Genomic DNA, 18,503 nt, shown 5'->3' on the forward strand with positions numbered 1-18,503 from the left:
ATGAATCAAGCAATACATTAACAGACAGAAGCAGGCGTTGCAGGCTACTTATGTAAAGTATGCTAACAATAAATTCTGACCAATTCTAAGTTACTCACAATTATAATTATGGGAACTATTTAAAGATTAGTTTATATGTGTGTATGTATCTTGGGAGGAAAACATTTGTAATAAAGTTCTTGGAGAATGTAAATACTTTAATTTGAAGAAAGAGAACTTCTCAGCCAAGATCGCATGTGTAAAATCGCCTTACTTGGTGCTTTAGCACCAGTGATGTACTGTATGATCTGTAATACTGCATGGATGAACTTGGCGTAGCACTTTGTAAATACTGGTTTACCTTTTAACATACTGTACATACTAGTTTTAACTTTGACATGCCAGTGCATCTTACATCAACTATCGAGCGAATTAAAATTTGAAGAAAATATACACACACACACACACACACACACACACACACACACACACACACACACACACACACGATGTGACTTACCAAACGAAAGCACTGGCACGACGATACACACTCAAACAAACACAAACATTCACACAAAATTAAAGCTTTCGCAATCAACGGTTGCTTCGTCAGGAAAGAGGGAAGGAGAGGGAAAGACGAAAGGATGTGGGTTTTAAGGGAGAGGGTAAGGAGTAATTCCAATCCCGGGAGCGGAAAGACTTACCTTAGAGGGGAAAAAGAACAAGTATACACTCGCACACACACACATATCCATCCGCATATACACAAACACAAGCAGACATTTGTAAAGGCAAAGAGTTTGGGCAAAGTCTTTCCGCTCCCCGGATTGGAATGACTCCTTACTCTCTCCCTTAAAACCCACATCCTTTCGTCTTTCCCTCTCCTTCCCTCTTTCCTGACAAAGCAACCATTGGTTGCGAAAGCTTGAATTTTGTGTGTATGTTTGTGTTTGTTTGTGTGTCTATCGACGTGCCAGCACTTTCGTTTGGTAAGTCACATCATCTTTGTTTTTAGATATTTTTTTCCCACGTGGAATGTTTCCCTCTGTTATATATATACACTGTGCTGGCCAGACTAATAATGCCAATGCTATTTTGCAGCAGGTAGGCTAATTGTGGAGAGGGTAGTGTCGGGTGGGATGTATAGAAGGAGAGGGTGGCGAGAGGCAGGGAGAGGGACAGGGGATTTGTGGCTAACAGCTTGGAGTTAGCCAGCTAGGAATGCAGGAGGGAGGAGTGGCAGGTATATGGGCCTGCACAATTGTACAATGCAGCAGAAGCAGCACACGATGAAGGCAATGTGTGGACAGGAATGGCTGGGGGTGACACGACAGAGGAAGGGGAAACTGTTGGGTGGAGAGTGCAAGCTAGCAAGTTTTCTTTTCTTTGTGTGTGCCTATCAATAACTTAACACTTCTGTTTTTTGGTGAGAGGTCTACTTTAATCCTAAAGTATTTGGGAAGAAAACAGCCGCTTAAAAATAACAGCTGTTATACTAATCATCTGCTGTTTTTATCTAATACATCAAACAAAGTATTTACATAATTTTACACAAACAACTAGCAGCTCTTCACATACTGGCTGTGCCAAGCACTGTTGAATACAAGCACTACAATTATGCAGAATTTACATCGCTGGGTCCAAATATTATATACAAAGAGTGACTATATTCTTTTCCTTTGCTTTTGAATAACTGAGGACTTTCAATTTCCTGCTTGATGTTTACTGCCAACTTGTTACTGACTTCTGTGCCACAGTACAAAACCCAATTATGAACTCTAGATAAGGGGGCATACTCTGTATGGAAATCATTTTTAGTCCTAGTTTTGGGGTTGTGCATTGCCTGTGTGAACCCAAAGTCACCCTTGTTATTAACCAGAGATACAATTAGGCAAAATGTTGAGTTACAAACTTCATGAAATGTTCACATGTCCCACTTCTGTAAACTAAATACTTTTCTAAGCTCACTTGCACTTGTAGTGTGAGGCTCTATGAGTCCACATTCCATTCCGCATCATTCCACCTCAGTGATGGTTACTGAATATTTTGGTTGCATGTGATTGATTTGTGAGCTACTGTCATATGGATTTATTCAAATTCAAAAAAGGAGTAGTGATATGGAACGTACATTTGCTTTGCACATAATTAATTTCATTACATAATATGAGCTTGAATTCTGTACCAGAGGGTGTATGCGTGGAAGCAATCAGAGCCAACATAGCAGATCTTACAGTGTATTCTCACTGGAAAGGGGTACACGGCCATCAGGAAGATTTCAGATCATTGATAGAATAATACTGCCACAGACTCCCCAAGTTAAAATGAAGTTTCCCTGCAATTACAGGACCAACACTTTCACATGAGTGGGGGAAGAATGCAAAGTAGTGTGAAGCTACTTAATTTCTGACACGCTCTACAGAGAGTTTCACAGCAGAATGTGAGACAAGTACTTAAGGGAAAAGATTTACACAAAATAGCAGTTTCTCTCCACTAAAACTAGGATAAATCTTCTGTTTTTTTGGGAGGCATGCCTCAGGACCACACACCCAATGGAAGCCAATAAAACCAACAATTTATGACGAGAATCCATTTACTAATTATGACAAGAGCTACAAAGAAGCTATCAGACTCTCCCTCATGTTGTATTACACCAAAGGCAGCTTCAACATTGATAAATCATCCAAACAGGTATGGCAATGCCACCCCTTGGTGTTACAGGTTGAGACGCAGCTTTGCACTTTGTTTCACATCTCACAAAACTGTCTGATGTGCGAGGGCTTCATGTTAGCATTTTACTGGCAGTAACTAAAACCAGTGAAGCCACTGGGTTTCAGTAAATAATGTTAAGGCTATAATATTTGATGAAATTTTGCAAGTCATGAAATAATGTGTAACACTAACAAGGTAAGATTAACATTTGGCTCTCACTGCTTCTGTACCTGGCACATTTGTAATTGAGGAATAGTACTTTGTATTGTTTTATAAAAATGAAAATAACCAATTTTTGACAATATAATGTAACTGGATAGATAAAAAATCTACTCACCAAGCAGCAGCACGAGAACACACATATAAAAAAGTGTTTTATGTATGGAAGCTTTCTTTGTCAGTGGCTCCTTCTTCTGGCAGAAAGGTTGAAAGGGAAGGAAGAGGTATTCTCATCCTGTCCGGTACGACTCCCCTGACGCATGGTTCTGGGTGACTTTTCCAAACTGTACCCCTTTTCATTCACCCCTCTTCCTTCCCTTTCAACCCTCCAACTGGAAGAGGGAGCCACGAGCTCCAAAAGCTTGCATGTGTAAAACTTTTTTTATATGTGTATTCTTGTGCTGCTGCTTTGTTTGTATTTTTTTTTTAGGTAGCACTGCACTTCAAGGTAAATAGTTTCCTTTCAAAAGTCAAATTTATTCTGACTTGTGCATGAATCAAAACCTTTCATCAAAAATGCAAGGGTTTCTCACTGCTTTAACTATGCTATAGAGAGATCATACTGTATGCTTGTGCTTTTTGAAAATGAGATGCACGTAGAAACTTCAGTCAGTGGGATGATATGCAGCGCCAAGGTAAGTGGGTTTAAGTGGAGGTCCATTACCACACTATCTGGGCACCAGCAAGATGTAGCTACATGTCTTACCCACTCACCTTATCACAGAGGTAAAGGCACACTATGCTACAATTTGGTGCATTGGCCAGGAAATGTTTAATTCATTGTTTTCATATTTTATGCTTGCAGGTAATAAATGTTTCCACACTGTTTGGATGTGGTGCTCGGAGTCAGAATAGACACATAATATGACTGAGCAAACTGACTCACACACTACCACTCAACCAGAGATTGGTTGTGGTACGGTTAGAAAATGACATAGAGCACTTTAGCAGTAGCTGGGAAGTGCAACACAGGAGTGCATGAATGGCTCTCGATAAAATTCACCCTTGTTGTGAGTCAACTTGACCACCACTATGCCGCAGAAGTACAAGATGTGATTACTGCACCATCTCAAGAGATTAGTACAAAAGGCTCACATTGGATTAATCCGAAGAGTCGCAGCATCGCACAGGAAGCGAATCCATCACATGCAGACACCAGAAGACATATGCAATTGCAAGCGTTCAGCAATATTAGCAACATTTGTGGAGCAAGGTATATACAGTTACAGTTCCTGACAATCTACTACAAACACTGTGGAGCAGCAGGCTGCCATCACAAGTCAAAGCGATCATGGGGTCACAAATGGAAATGTTGTTGGACACCGTAATGGAGCTCGCCAATCAAATTCAAGAGGCCATTGCACTTCCACAGGTTAATACAGTGGCAGTGCCGGGCACTAGAACAACAGTGACAGTAACAGTTGGGTGCAAGTAGTTTAACTCATTGGCAGCACACAGTTCAGTACGATGCTATCGCAAAGGTTTAGGGAAAGGGGTAGAGTTTGGAAAAGTCACCCAGAACCTCGGGTCAGGGGAGACTTATAGAATGGAATGAGAAGGAAAGTCTTTCCTTCTCATCCCAACTGGTAAGTCCCCCCTGACTCGGGGTTCTGAGACTCTTTTCCAAACTCCAACCTCCTCCTAAACTCCTCCAGTCCTTTTCCTTCGCCCCTTTTCCTTCCCCTTCAACCCTTCTGCCAGAAGAAGGAGCCACTGGCTCCGAAGCTGGCATATATAAAACACTTTTTTATATGTGTGTCTTCCTGCTATCATCTGGTGAGTAGATTTTTTATCTATCCATTACATTATATTGTCAAAAATTGACTATTTTCATTGTTATAAAACAATACAAAGCACTAAACACTTCCTCAATTATAGTTGTGCTTGGAAAGGTAGAGGATGTTATCGCTGAAGATAAAGACAAGCTGATCGTCGACCAATGCTGCGTCATCGAGCATGGAACAATCTATATGCTGGTAACACCATAGGTTCAGTGAACAAGTACAAAAATGTACAGCACCATGTTCATACTAAAATGAAAGCAGCAGTCAGTAGTAGGCAGAACTGACTGCCCCACAAAGTTATGGTGCCTGTTCATTAGTGATACAAGGTCCCATCCAGATGTATCTGATAGACACCAGCACAGATTTAAACATCCTACCAAGAACTTCAGTGCACAGCTGTAGACTGCCTATGGCATTCTGTTTATATGTTGCTAATAACTCGCCCACTTCAATACATGGAACACCATGGATCGAGTTGAATTTATGACTGCACCACCCGTTCAACTGAGACTTCACTATCACCAACGTTACGGAGCCGATTATAAGAGCCGACCTCCTGGCACGTTAGTGGACTGATGACAGCAGGCCTTCAATACAATACATCAGTGCACAGTGTTAAGCTGATGCAGGCATCTGTAGTGAAGTATGCCTCTCTTCTAAGACAGTTTCCAACTTTGAGCAGACCTCCATGCACACCTACACATATATCATATAATACGGTGCATAGAACTGAAACTACAGATGATCCTCTGGTATCTTGTAGATCCATGCATTTGGCACCTGATCATTTGGCCATCGCAGAATTTGACGGGATGCTTAAGAAAGGAATAATCTGACCATCATGTAGCCCATGGTTACCTGCACTGCACCTCTTCCTGAAGAAACGAAGAGGCTGGCATCCATGCACTCAACTCCAGAACTGTACCTGATCGCTATCGCATGTTGATGTTGTGTGACTACAATTACATGCTGCATGGCACAACAGTACTCAGTGTTTTGGCTCTGAGCACTATGGGACTTAACATCTGTGGTCATCAGTCCTCTAGAACTTAGAACTAATTAAACCTAACTAACCTAAGGACATCACACACATCCATGCCCAAGGCAGGATTCGAACCTGCGACCATAGCGGTCATGTGGTTCCAGACTGCAGCGCCTAGAACCGCACGGCCACACAGGCCAGCTTCAGTGTTTTGGACTGTGCCCAATTATACAAGCAAATATCCGTGGTGGAGGAAGACATTCCCAAGATGGTGATGATTACCCCATTTGGGCGTGTTGAAAGCAGATTCATGATGTTTGGAATATGAAATGCTGCCCAAACCTGGTAAAGGTTTATCAATTCCACTCTGCAAGGACAGTATGTGAGAAAAGTGCAAATTGTGTTTCACATGTTCGATGTTTTTGGAATCCATGCTACTTAGCATGGAGGATCATCCTGTTCAAGGTATAAAGGATATTAGACAGGAGTTTTGTTGATCACTTCTACTATCCTTCTTGTAAACAGATGTGACCTGTGGTTTTTTCCAAGAACTGGACATGTTCTTTTGTTCGAGGGTCTACAATAGATTATAGTTAGAAGAGGGGAAAATGCAGTACAGAATTTGACAGGGGTTCCATTGGGCCCTGGAGCTTTATTCAGTTTTAACGATTTCAGATGGTTCTCAACACCACTGACACTAATATTTATTTCATTCATCTTTTCAGTGGTATGAGAATTAAATTTGGGCAATTCTTCTGGGTTTTCCTTTGTAAAGTAACATTTGAAAATGGAGTTAAGCATTTCAGCTTTTGCTACGCTTCCTTCAATTGCAGTTCCTGTCTCATTCAGTAGGGACTGGACACAAACTTTGTTTCCATTAAAGCCTTTACAAATGAGCAGAATTTCTATGGGTTTTGTGAAATATTATTTGACAATATTCTGCTACAGTAGTTACCTGAAGCCATCATGCACTGCTTTCTGGACAGCCAAACGCATTTCATTCAGCACCTCTCTATCTGTACCCCTATGCTTTGTTTCACACAAATTAAGCAGTAGATTTTGTCTTTTTTTTTTTTTTTTTTTTAATTCTTTACAGTGATTGCATACCATGGAGTTTCCTTACCATTATTAACTGTTCTCCTGGGCGTACATCTATACAGTGCATGATCAATTATTCTTTTATACTTAGACCATAGTTCCTCTTTTTGCTTCTGCCTGCACTGGAAGTTTCACGTTCCTCACTGAGATATGACACTGCTGACTTTTTATTACTTTACTGCAGATAATATCTATCTGCTTGTTTTAGTTGTCCTTGGTACTTAAGTAATCACTGTTGCCACAAACGAGCGTAGTTACTGATACCAGTTTCGATGTGGACATCCTCACAGAGGTCAGGTCCATTTGTTGCCGTTACATCCAATATACTGTAGTTCCATCATGAGTGGGGTTCCTAACTATCTGTTCTAGGTAGTTTTCTGAGAAGGCATTTAGTAATGCTTCACAGGATGCCTTGTTGTTGTTGTGGTCTTCAGTCCAGAACCTGGTTTGATGCAGCCCTCCGTGCTACTCTATCCTGTGCAAGTTTCTTCATTTCCAAGTAACTACTGCAACCTACATTCATCTGAAACTAGTTAGTGTATTCATCTCTTGGTCTCCCTCTACGGTTTTTACCCTCAACACTGTCCTCCAATACTAATTTGGTGATCCCTCGATGCCACAGAAACATGTCCTACCAACCGATCCTTTCTTCTAGTCAGGTTGTGCCACAAATTCCTCTTCTCCCCAATTCTATTCAGTACCTCCTCATTAGTTACATGATCTACCCATCTTATCTTCAGCATTCTTCTGTAGCACCACATTTTAAAAGCTTCTATTCTCTCCTTGTCTAACTAGTTATCGTACATTATATATAAAAACAAAGATGAGGTGACTTACCGAACAAAAGCGCTGGCAGGTCGATAGACACACAAACAAACACAAACATACACACAAAATTCAAGCTTTCGCAACAAACTGTTGCCTCATCAGGAAAGAGGGAAGGAGAGGGGAAGACGAAAGGAAGTGGGTTTTAAGGGAGAGGGTAAGGAGTCATTCCAATCCCGGGAGCGGAAAGACTTACCTTAGGGGGAAAAAAGGACAGGTATACACTCGCACACACGCACATATCCATCCACACATACAGACACAAGCAGACATATTTAAAGACAAAGAGTTTGGGCAGAGATGTCAGTCGAGGCAGAAGTGTAGAGGCAAAGAAGTTGTTGAAAGACAGGTGAGGTATGAGTGGCGGCAACTTGAAATTAGCGGAGATTGAGGCCTGGCGGATGACGAGAAGAGAGGATATACTGAAGGGCAAGTTCCCATCTCCGGAGTTCGGATAGGTTGGTGTTGGTGGGAAGTATCCAGATAACCCGGACGGTGTAACACTGTGCCAAGATGTGCTGGCTGTGCACCAAGGCATGTTTAGCCACAGGGTGATCCTCATTACCAACAAACACTGTCTGCCTGTGTCCATTCATGCGAATGGACAGTTTGTTGCTGGTCATTCCCACATAGAATGCATCACAGTGTAGGCAGGTCAGTTGGTAAATCACGTGGGTGCTTTCACACGTGGCTCTGCCTCTGATCGTGTACACCTTCCGGGTTACAGGACTGGAGTAGGTGGTGGTGGGAGGGTGCATGGGACAGGTTTTGCATCGGGGGCGGTTACAAGGATAGGAGCCAGAGGGTAGGGAAGGTGGTTTGGGGATTTCATGGGGATGAACTAACAGGTTACGAAGGTTAGGTGGGCGGCGGAAAGACACTCTTGGCGGAGTGGGGAGGATTTCATGAAGGATGGATCTCATTTCAGGGCAGGATTTGAGGAAGTCGTATCCCTGCTGGAGAGCCACATTCAGAGTCTGGTCCAGTCCCGGAAAGTATCCTGTCACAAGCGGGGCACTTTTGTGGTTCTTCTGTGGGGGATTCTGGGTTTGAGGGGACGAGGAAGTGGCTCTGGTTATTTGCTTCTGTACCAGGTCGGGAGGGTAGTTGCGGGATGCGAAAGCTGTTTTCAGGTTGTTGGTGTACTGATTCAGGGATTCCGGACTGGAGCAGATTCGTTTGCCACGAAGACCTAGGCTGTAGGGAAGGGACCGTTTGATGTGGAATGGGTGGCAGCTGTCATAATGGAGGTACTGTTGCTTGTTGGTGGGTTTGATGTGGACGGATGTGTGAAGTTGGCCATTGGACAGGTGGAGGTCAACGTCAAGGAAAGTGGCATGGGATTTGGAGTAGGACCAGGTGAAACTGATGGGACCAAAGGAGTTGAGGTTGGAGAGGAAATTCTGGAGTTCTTCTTCACTGTGAGTCCAGATCATGAAGATGTCATCAATAAATCTGTACCAAACTTTGGGTTGGCAGACTTGGGTAACCAAGAAGGCTTCCTCTAAGCGACCCATGAAAAGGTTGGCGTACGAGGGGGCCATCCTGGTGCCCATGGCTGTTCCCTTTAACTGTTGGTATGTCTGGCCCTCAAAAGTGAAGAAGTTTTGGGTCAGGATGAAGCTGGCTAAGGTGATGAGGAAAGAGGTTTTAGGTAGGGTGGCAGGTGATCGGCGTGAAAGGAAATGCTCCATCGCAGCGAGGCCCTGGACGTGCGGAATATTTGTGTATAAGGACGTGGCATCAATGGTTACAAGGATGGTTTCCGGGGGTAACAGATTGGGTAAGGATTCCAGGCGTTCAAGGAAGTGGTTAGTGTCCTTGATGAAGGATGGGAGACTGCATGTAATGGGTTGAAGGTGTTGATCTACGTAGGCAGAGATACGTTCTGTGGGGGCTTGGTAACCAGCTACAATGGGGCGGCCGGGATGATTGGGTTTATGGATTTTAGGAAGAAGGTAGAAGGTAGGGGTGCGGGGTGTCAGTGGGGTCAGGAGGTTGATGGAGTCAGGTGAAAGGTTTTGCAGGGGGCCTAAGGTTCTGAGGATTCCTTGAAGCTCCGCCTGGACATCGGGAATGGGGTTACCTTGGCAAACTTTGTATGTGGTGTTGTCTGAAAGCTGACGCAGTCCCTCAGCCGCATACTCCCGACGATCAAGTACCACGGTCGTGGAACCCTTGTCCGCCGGAAGAATGACGATGGATCGGTCAGCCTTCAGATCACGGATAGCCTGGGCTTCAGCAGTGGTGATGTTGGGTGTAGGATTAAGGTTTTTTAAGAAGGATTGAGATGCAAGGCTGGAAGTCAGAAATTCCTGGAAGGTTTGGAGAGGGTGATTTTGAGGAAGAGGAGGTGGGTCCCGCTGTGACGGAGGACGGAACTGTTCCAGGCAGGGTTCAATTTGGATGGTGTCTTGAGGAGTCGGATCATTAGGAGTAGGATTAGGATCATTTTTCTTCGTGGCAAAGTGATACTTCCAGCAGAGAGTACGAGTGTAGGACAGTAAATCTTTGACGAGGGCTGTTTGGTTGAATCTGGGAGTGGGGCTGAAGGTGAGGCCTTTGGATAGGACAGAGGTTTCGGATTGGGAGAGAGGTTTGGAGGAAAGGTTAACTACTAAATTAGGGTGTTGTGGTTCCAGATTGTGTTGATCGGAATTTTGAGGTTTTGGAGGGAGTGGAGCTGGAAGTGGGAGATTGAGTAGATGGGAGAGACTGGGTTTGTGTGCAATGAGAGGAGGTCGAGGTTTGCTGGAAAGGTTGTGAAGGGTGAGTGAGTTGCCTTTCCGGAGGTGGGAAACCAGGAGATTGGATAGTTTTTTGAGGTGGAGGGTGGCATGCTGTTCTAATTTACGGTTGGCCTGTAGGAGGATGCTCTGAACAGCCGGTGTGGATGTGGGAGAGGAAAGATTAAGGACTTTTATTAAGGATAGGAGTTGACGGGTGTGTTCATTGGCCGAGTTGATGTGTAGGTGAAGGATTAGGTGGGTGAGGGCAATGGATTGTTCAGTTTGGACTGACTCACAGTGAAGAAGAACTCCAGAATTTCCTCTCCAACCTCAACTCCTTTGGTTCCATCAGTTTCACCTGGTCCTACTCCAAATCCCATGCCACTTTCCTTGACGTTGACCTCCACCTGTCCAATGGCCAACTTCACACATCCGTCCACATCAAACCCACCAACAAGCAACAGTACCTCCATTATGACAGCTGCCACCCATTCCACATCAAACGGTCCCTTCCCTACAGCCTAGGTCTTCGTGGCAAACGAATCTGCTCCAGTCCGGAATCCCTGAATCAGTACACCAACAACCTGAAAACAGCTTTCGCATCCCGCAACTACCCTCCCGACCTGGTACAGAAGCAAATAACCAGAGCCACTTCCTCGTCCCCTCAAACCCAGAATCCCCCACAGAAGAACCACAAAAGTGCCCCGCTTGTGACAGGATACTTTCCGGGACTGGACCAGACTCTGAATGTGGCTCTCCAGCAGGGATACGACTTCCTCAAATCCTGCCCTGAAATGAGATCCATCCTTCATGAAATCCTCCCCACTCCGCCAAGAGTGTCTTTCCGCCGCCCACCTAACCTTCGTAACCTGTTAGTTCATCCCCATGAAATCCCCAAACCACCTTCCCTACCCTCTGGCTCCTATCCTTGTAACCGCCCCCGATGCAAAACCTGTCCCATGCACCCTCCCACCACCACCTACTCCAGTCCTGTAACCCGGAAGGTGTACACGATCAGAGGCAGAGCCACGTGTGAAAGCACCCACGTGATTTACCAACTGACCTGCCTACACTGTGATGCATTCTATGTGGGAATGACCAGCAACAAACTGTCCATTCGCATGAATGGACACAGGCAGACAGTGTTTGTTGGTAATGAGGATCACCCTGTGGCTAAACATGCCTTGGTGCACAGCCAGCACATCTTGGCACAGTGTTACACCGTCCGGGTTATCTGGATACTTCCCACCAACACCAACCTATCCGAACTCCGGAGATGGGAACTTGCCCTTCAGTATATCCTCTCTTCTCGTCATCCGCCAGGCCTCAATCTCCGCTAATTTCAAGTTGCCGCCACTCATACCTCACCTGTCTTTCAACAACTTCTTTGCCTCTACACTTCTGCCTCGACTGACATCTCTGCCCAAACTCTTTGTCTTTAAATATGTCTGCTTGTGTCTGTATGTGTGGATGGATATGTGCATGTGTGCGAGTGTATACCTGTCCTTTTTTCCCCCTAAGGTAAGTCTTTCCGCTCCCGGTATTGGAATGACTCCTTACCCTCTCCCTTAAAACCCACTTCCTTTCGTCTTCCCCTCTCCTTCCCTCTTTCCTGATGAGGCAACAGTTTGTTGCGAAAGCTTGAATTTTGTGTGTATGTTTGTGTTTGTTTGTGTGTCTATCGACCTGCCAGCGCTTTTGTTCGGTAAGTCACCTCATCTTTGTTTTTATATATAATTTTTCCCACGTGGAATGTTTCCTTCCATTATATAGTTATCGTACATGTTCCACTTCCATACATGGCTACACTCCATACAAACACTTTCAGAAAAAACTTTCTGGCACATAAATCTATACTCGATGTTAACAAAATTCTCTTCTTCAAAAATGCTTTCTTTGCCATTGCCAGTCTGCATTTTATATCCTCTCTACTTTGACCATCATAGTTCTTTTGCTCCCCAAAAAGGAAAACTCATCTACTACTTTAAGTGTCTCATTTCCTAATCTAATTCCCTCAGCATCACATGATTTAATTTGACTACATTCCATTATCCTCATTTTGCTTTTGTTGATGTTCATCTCATATCCTTCTTTAAAGATAATGTCCATTCCATTCAACTGCTCTTCCAGGTCCTGTGATGTCTCTTACACAATTACAGTGTCATCGGCAAATTGCAAAGTTTTTATTTCTTCTCCATGGATTTTAATTCCTACTCCAAATTTTTCTTTTGTTTCCTTTACTGCTTGTTCAATATACAGATTGAATAACATCGGAGATAGGCTACAACCCTGCCTCATTCCCTTCTCAATCAGTTCTGCCCTTTCATACCCCTTAACTCTTATGACTGCCATCTGGTTTCTGTACAAATTGTAGATAGCCTTTCACTCCCTGTATCTGACTCCTGAAACCTTCAGAATTTGATAGAGAGTATTCCAATCAACATTGTCAAAAGTCTACAAATGCTAGAACACAGGTTTGCCTTTCCTTAATCCATCTTCTAACATAAGTCATAGGGTCAGCACTATCTCACATGTTCCAACATTTCTACAGAACCCAAACTGACCCTCTACCAGTTTTTCCAGTTGTGTGTAAACAATTTGTGTTAGTATTTTGCAACCGTGACTTATTAAACTGATAGTTTGGTAATTTTCACACCTGTCAACACCTGCTTTCTTTGGGACTGAAATTATTATATTCTTCTTGAAGTCTGAGGGTATTTCACCTGTCTCATACATCTTGCTCACCAGTTGGTAGAGTTTTGTCAGGGCCGGCTCTCCCAAGGCTATCAGTAGTTATAATGGAACGTTTTCTACTCCTGAGGCTTTGTTTCAGCTTAGGTCTTTCAGTGCTCTGTCAAACTCTTCATACAGTATCATATCTCCCATTTCATCTTCATCTATGTCCTCTTCCATTTCCATAATACCGCCCTCAAGCACATTGCCCTTATATAAACCGTCTAGATACTCCTTCCACCTTTTTGCTTTCCTTTCTTTGCTTAGAACTGGTTTTCCATCTGAGCTCTCTTTTCTCTAATGGTCTCTTTAATTTTCCTGTAGGCAGTATCTATCTTATCCCTAGTGATAACACCCTAATGAAACTGTAATCTGGAGACGAATCTGGTGAGCTATAGAAGGACCGAATTATCATTTTATGCCAATTGCTGATACTGAATCTTGCCCAAATAAAGTCTCTGCAGCTTCAGTTTCTATCTCAGTCGATTTGAGTTTCTTGACTGTTGTGACAAATACACCACCTCCAGTTCCCATTTGCCTATCCTTTCAATATTCACTTACATTATCCCCCCCCCCCCCCCCCCCAAATCTCACTGCTGTAAATATCAGGTTTCAACCAGCTTTCTGCAACTAGTATTATGTGAGCTCCACTGCTTTTCAGGAGCACTTCAAACTCTGGCACTTTGTTGCAAATGCTTCGGCAGTTAACCATTAGGATTTTAATACTCTCATTTGTGGCAGGCATTTCTTTCGGCCTTCCACTGACATTTTTGTGTTTCCTAAAGTTATCACAGCTAATATTAAAAAAAAAAATCCTTGTATCCACCCTATACACAGTCAGCTATGTAAGTAGCAGCCTCTTATGTGTGGTGTACACCTGATCCATTTAGGGGGACTCTACAGTTCTCAACTCTATGGCGCAGCTTATCTTGTCACAGAACCATTGAAGTCTCTGGTTCAGTCCTTCCATTTCACATAGAAAATGTTGTGGGGATGGCAAGCCAGACTGAGTTTTATTGAAAGAAAACTTAGAAGATGCAGCTGATCTACTAAAGCCTACACTACTCTGCTGGAGTATCCATACCAGACAGAACTGACAGAGGACATTGATGTTGTTGTTGTGGTCTTCAGTCCTGAGACTGGTTTGATGCAGCTCTCCATGCTACTCTATCCTGTGCAAGCTTCTTCATCTCCCAGTACCTACTGCAACCTATATCCTTCTGAATCTGTTTAGTGCATTCATCTCTTGGTCTCCCTCTATGATTTTTTCCCTCCACACTGCCCTACAATGCTAAATTGGTGATCCTTTGATACCTCAGAACATATCCTATCAACCGATCCTTTCTTCTAGTTAAGTTGTGCCACAAACTTCTCTTCTCCCCAAACCTATTCAATACCTCCTCATTAGTTATATGATCTACCCATCTAATCTTCAGCATTCTTTTGTAGCACCACATTTCGAAAGCTTCTATTCTCTTCTTGTCCAAACTAGTTATCGTCCATGTTTCACTTCCATACATGGCTACGCTCCAAACAAATACTTTCAGAAACGACTTCCTGACACTTAAATCTATACTCAATGTTAACAAATTTCTCTTCTTCAGAAACGCTTTCCTTGCCATTGCCAGACTACATTTTATATCCTCTCTACTTCAACCATCATCAGTTATTTTGCTCCCCAAATAGCAAAACTCCTTTACTACTTTAAGTGTCTCATTTCCTAATCTAATTCCCTCAGCATAACCTGACTTAATTCGACTACATTCCATTATCCTCGTTTTGCTTTTGTTCATGTTCATCTTATACCCTCCTTTCATGACACTGTCCATTCCGCTCAACTGCTCTTCCAAGTCCTTTGCTGTCTCCGACAGAATTACAATGTCATTGGCAAACCTCAAAGGTTTTATTTCTTCTCCATGGATTTTAATACCTACTCCGAATTTTTCTTTTGTTTCCTTCACTGCTTGCTCAATATACAGACTGAATAACATCGGGGATAGGCTACAACCCTGTCTCACTCCCTTCCCAACCACCGCTTCCCTTTCATGCCCCTCAACTCTTATAACTGCCATCTGGTTTCTGTACAAATTGTAAATAGCCTTTCGCTCCCTGTATTTTACCCCTGCCACCTTCAGAATTTGAAAGAGAGTATTCCAGTCAGCATTGTCAAAAGCTTTCTCTAAGTCCACAAATGCTAGAAATGTAGGTTTGCCTTTCCTTAATCTAGCTTCTAAGATAAGTCGTAGGGTCAGTATTGCCTCACGTGTTCCAACATTTCTACAGAATCCAAACTGATCTTCCCCGAGGTCGGCTACTATCAGTTTTTCCATTCGTCTGTAAAGAATTCGCATCAGTATTTTGCAGCTGTGACTTGTTAAACTGATAGTTCGGTAATTTTCACATCTGTCAGCACCTGCTTTCTTTGGGATCGGAATTATTATAGTCTTCTTGAAGTCTGAGGGTATTTCGCCTGTCTCATACATCTTGCTCACCAGATGGGTACATTGCCCTTGTATAGGCCCTCTATATACTCCCTCCACCATTCTGCTCTCCCTTCTTTGCTTAGAACTGGGCTTCCATCTGAGCTCTTGATATTCATACAAGTGATTCTCTTTTCTCCAAAGGTCTCTTTAATTTTCCTGTAGGCAGTATCTATCTTACCCCTACTGAGATAACCCTCTACATCCTTATATTTGTCCTCTAGCCATCCCTGCGTAGCCATTTTGCACTTCCTGTCGATCTCGTTTTTGAGACGTTTGTATTCCTTTTTGCCTGCTTTATTTACTGCATTTTTATATTTTCTCCTTTCATCAATTAAATTCCATATCTCTTCTGTTACCCAAGGATTTCTACTAGCCCTCGTCTTTTTACCTACTTGATCCTCTGCTGCCTTCACTACTTCATCTCTCAAAGCTGCCCATTCTTCTTCTACTGTATTTCTTTCCCCCATTTCTGTTGATTGTTCCCTTATGCTCTCCCTGATATTCTGTACAACCTCAGGTTCTTTCAGTTTATCCAGGTCCCATCTCCTTAAATTCCCACCTTTTTGCAGTTTCTTCAGTTTTAATCTACAGTTCATAACCAATAGATTGTGATCAGAGTCCACTGGCAACTCATTTTGTATTATTATGAAGTATAGGTGAGAGTGTCATGGATATGAGACACAAGTTGGGATGGCAATCACTAAAATAAAGGTGTTTTTCACAGCAGCAAGATCTTTTTCATGAAATTTCAATTGCCAACTTTCTCCTCCAAATGCAAAAATATTTTCTTGACAACGACCTACATAGGTAGAAATTATCATCATAATAAAATACGAGAAATGAGAGCTCATAAAGAAAAATTTAAGTGTTGGTTTTCCTGCATGCTGTTTTGAGAGTGGAATGGTAGAGAAATACCATATTTACTCGAATCTAAGCCGCACTTTTTTTCCGGTTTTTGTAATCCCAAAAACCGCTTGCAGCTTAGAAGGAGTGCAAAGTAAGCGTAAGTTCTGAAAAATGTTTGTAGGTGCCGCCACAACTAACTTCTGCCGTCAAATATATGTAGCCGGCCTGGGTGGCTGAGCGGTTCTAGGCGCTACAATCTGGAACCGCGACCACTACGGTCGCAGGTTCGAATCCTGCCTCGGGCATGGATGTGTGTGATGTCCTTAGGTTAGTTAGGTTTAAGTAGTTCTAAGTTCTAGGGGACTGGTGGCCTTAGAAGTTAAGACCCATAGTGCTCAGAGCCATTTGAACCATTTTGAATATATGTAGCGCTACACAGGCATGCTTTGCAGGCACAAAAATAAATACTGGCCCAAAACCTCTGCGTCAGTAAATAAATTAAAAGAAAAGGTAGAAGAATGTAAACATTATGCCATGTATTCTTTCGTGTTTGCTGCTATCTCATTTAAATCCTGTCTGCCTAATAAACTATGAAACTAGAGTGAGACAACAGCAAACACGGAAGAATATACATATCATGTCATGTTTATATACGTATTATTCTTATGCTGAATAGTGATACAGTAGGAAAAGAGGCACGGCAACTGACTAGATTTTTAAATCTAAGATGACTCTAATTTCTGTGCAGAATGTAATGTACTAAAGAGGTGTTTGCAAAGATTTTCAAACGGAGAAAAAATTTTGCTAAACTCTCGTTCAGAACCTCTTCTATCATACGCAGTCTATTATTTGGTTCTTGTTGATTATTATCAAAGGAAGTAGCAGTGTGAGTAACAACAAATAGCAGTCTCTTGCCATTGTTTCGCTTATGAGACAATTCCTCTCTTTTTGTTTTTATTGTAAGCCGCGGTAGCGCGCACAAAAGCAAGTCATGCCGCGAGCGGCGACAGGTTGTAAACACTCTTTATCAGAATGTGACAAACAATGCATGACACATTAAAATAATGCAGTTTCAGCTTAGAGTGACGTAAACACCTATAACAAAGAGAACGCCACTTATCAGATCAAAGCAAAATAAGCAATCGATTCACGAAGCACATGAAAAAGGAAGGGTACCCGTACAAATAAGGACGGAGCGCCTGACACATAGCAATGGCTACTTGGTAAAGCTTAACTGTCAAGCTTATGACTTGAACCAAGCCACTGTAGCTGTATCTTCATCCATTTGACCTAAATTGTGTCTCATGTTACAATGGACCAACTTTGTTTCGATTTGGAGGTGCGGTCTAAAACTTTTCTCCACCCTTTAATTTCGAGTCTCAAATTTCAGGTGCGGCTTAGAGTCGGGAATTTTTTTTTTTCCTTGATTTCGAGTCTCACTTTTCAGGTGCGGCTTAGATTCAAGTAAATACTGTAGTCTGACAGTGGTTCAATGAACCCTCTGCAATACACTTAAGTGTGATTTGTAGAGTAGTCATGAAGATGCAGACGTAGCTGAAATTTGTTCATGGGATGTGCTCTGAACTGTAGCAATACGCTGCTCAGTACTCTTGTTAGAAAGCTTGGTCACTGCTGTTCTATAACTGTTGATCACATTCAAAATTAAAAGAGTAATTTGTTTTATTGTTTACTGCACAATGAAACAAATGACTGTCCAGTCTATCTTCAGTTCATCTTGCTTGTACTAATCCAGCTGCCAACAAAAATTAACAAGTTAGACCAGTAGCCATAGTGGGATTAAATATTAAATGTCTACACAGTTATTGGAATTAAAAGTGACATATAGTGTGACTGATGTAGTTTGCTGCAGACTACAATGATTATGATACACATATTTGTGCAAACGACTATGTTCACTTCAACTGAGTGTCAAAGGAAACCATTTATGTACACTTGGAATTACGCTATCTGTCAGCAATATTCCTGAGGAACAGTGCATCAACTCATAACATTAGCCCTATCAACAGCAGCAAACGTAAAATCAGACATGGATTTCATAAAATCTGAGACATTTCTCACAAAGTGAAGACTGTATAAAATGGCAGTTAGGGAAGAG

General features: G+C 42.6%; 1 protein-coding gene across 1 annotated transcript in view; it reads right to left on the bottom strand.

The window, feature by feature from the left end:
• LOC124789654 (dolichyl-phosphate beta-glucosyltransferase) overlaps window positions 1-18,503 on the bottom strand; it is a 123,026-nt gene that overhangs the window by 36,451 nt on the left and 68,072 nt on the right. The window lies entirely within an intron of this gene.

The sequence above is a fragment of the Schistocerca piceifrons genome, chromosome 3, assembly GCF_021461385.2.
Source record: "Schistocerca piceifrons isolate TAMUIC-IGC-003096 chromosome 3, iqSchPice1.1, whole genome shotgun sequence".
NCBI lineage: Eukaryota > Metazoa > Arthropoda > Insecta > Orthoptera > Acrididae > Schistocerca > Schistocerca piceifrons.